We start from the raw sequence: 2,398 nt of genomic DNA, 5'->3' as shown, positions 1-2,398 counted from the left end.
GAACAGGGTCCAGCAGGAGATGTCTTCTTTCTCCAGGGAAGCTTTTGCTTGCAGACCAAAAAAGGAATTTTCAAACTCCTTTGCATCTTAGGAAAATAAAAAAGAGTTGTGTTCCGTACAACTAAATACTTATGTAGCCCAGATGTTAGCTGGAGGCCTCCTCACCCCATAAGAGCTATGTAAAATTAGCTCAAACCTCTACCAATTCCATGGTTCATGAATGTCAAAATCCCTCCCCATGATTGCTCCTAATTCTCAAGGAACTGGAGCTCTCAGGGCCATGTTGTCCTCTGAAGTTTTGTTACCCAAAGTGGGTCCAGAGACTGGCAGCGTTGACGTCACCTGAGAGCTTGTTAGAAGTGTAGACTCTGTTCCCACCCTGAAGTCTAGAACTTCGGACTCAGAAACTGTGTTTCCACAAGGTCCCCACGTGATTTGCGTGCTCGGTACAACTTGAGAAGCACAGCCGTCGGAGGAGAGAACGGGCTTTAGAATCTAGCAGATCTGGGTTCAAGTCCTACCTCTGCCATTTACTATCTGATGACCTCGAGCCTGTCACTGAGCCACAGTCTCCTCCTCTGTAATGATGATTATGTTCCCGATGCTACGGCATTTATAAGCCAACGGATGGCCAGTGGAGATAACGCACAAAGCCTGGCAGGTGTAGATTCTCCAAAAACATTCCCTCTCCTCCCAGACTGTCCCAGCCCCAGGAGCAATGGAATGCGTGCGTTCAGCCTCCCACAGCACAAGGCTTCTAGTGGAAATGTTTTGGACCATGGCCCCACTCTTGCCTGAGTTCAGCAGGGCATGCATTTGAATCGTTCTGGAATGGTGAAAGACATGCAGAGCTGCTCACAAGCTCCTGCTTTCTCGGTTAGCTTGCCCGGGGATATAAGATTGGAGGCGACAGAGCCTTTCTTCCCTTAATCTATAGATGGGTTAATTCCATTACTAGCATCATGATATGGCTGCAAGTAGCCCCGCCTCTATTTCTGCTGTGGTCAAAATGTTCTGATATTATAGCCTGTTATAGTTAGGCTCTGGGCCTATCCAGAGAGTAGTGCTGAGGAGGGAGAGGTGAGGCCTTAGAGAATGGCTCTTGGTTCCAGGCAACAGAAACCTGGCTTGAACTAACTTGCACAAAAGGGAGTTGGCTCATGGTCTCTAAGAAAAGGATGAGTCAAGAAGCAGATGGGTCACTACGCCTCTGGAATCGTCATCTTGGAGCCTTGAGTGCTCAGGGGGCTTGCTCTCCCTTCTGCTCTGCATCTTTTGGTGTGTTGGCTTCATTCTCATTAAGCAACAGATTTTTCCCTATGGTGAGTGGCATGACCACCACTTATGGTCCACGTGGTGGAAAACAGATATTCTATATCCATGCATGAATAAATGAATACATATATGTCTATATTTATATCTATATCTATGATGATATAAAGTAGTTCTTCAAACCAAAGAGTGAAACAAACCAAGCCTGGCAGATCAGAAGTGCAGGCAATAGCTCTTCCTTTGAGTGAAATCTGTTTGGCTCTGAAATCAGTGAAATCAGTCTTTTCATTTGCGATTTGTTCCCAATTACCCACGGCTCAGATGCCTCTCCAGATGCCATTAGAAAGTAACCAACCGCCAGTGAAATGGTGAAGAATAGTCTGTAAATTTGGGGGTTGTGACCTCTTAAAATGAAGAAGGGCAATGGTTCAGAGACAAGGGCCAACAGTGCAGTCCAGAGAAAGGAGATTTGGAGAGTTGGCAGTAAGAAAGTTGGGCATTTGGAAGTGACAGAACCGAACGCTGCAGTCTCTTCATCTTTAACCAGTGGTGGTAAGAGGGACAGTTGGATCCTGACACTTCCAATGCGAATTAACACTGACCAAAAACGAGCATGTGAGGGCTGAGGACACAAGTGGGCCTTGGAAAGCCAGTGTAATATTTGCACTTTTACTAAAATGAAATACTAAATTAAGAGAACAGCAGTAACATTCAGCATACCTCATATCAGCAATGGTAAGTATTAGATAATTAATTCTCATTTATTATTCCTACTTGGTAAAAGCTTTCCAGAATCTCTTTCCTCATTGGTTTTAACAAGATGCTTGTAAGTTTGTCGTGTTTTGCTGCTGAAAATATGTCTATGATGCCACCAGCACCGTACAGTCTCTACCCTGTGTGTGACTGTCTAAACCACTCTGTCTTTAAGATATAGGGTTGCTGAATCCTGTCTGCCGGTTCTCACTGGGTTCCAAGATCTTTTCCAGGGCCCTCCCAGCAGGTGTGTTCTGACGTACTCTGACGCAGGGCTTCTCAAATTGTGCTGTGTGCATGAAGCCCTGGGGATCCAGTGAGAATGCAGGTTTTGACCCGGCAGGTCTGGGGTGGGGCTGAGTCAGAGGATGCA

This window comes from Ceratotherium simum, chromosome 3 (assembly GCF_057802395.1).
Source record: "Ceratotherium simum simum isolate JZ-2026a chromosome 3, ASM5780239v1, whole genome shotgun sequence".
In the NCBI taxonomy this organism is placed as follows: Eukaryota; Metazoa; Chordata; class Mammalia; order Perissodactyla; family Rhinocerotidae; genus Ceratotherium; species Ceratotherium simum.
Note: the sequence above shows the minus strand (reverse complement) of the source record.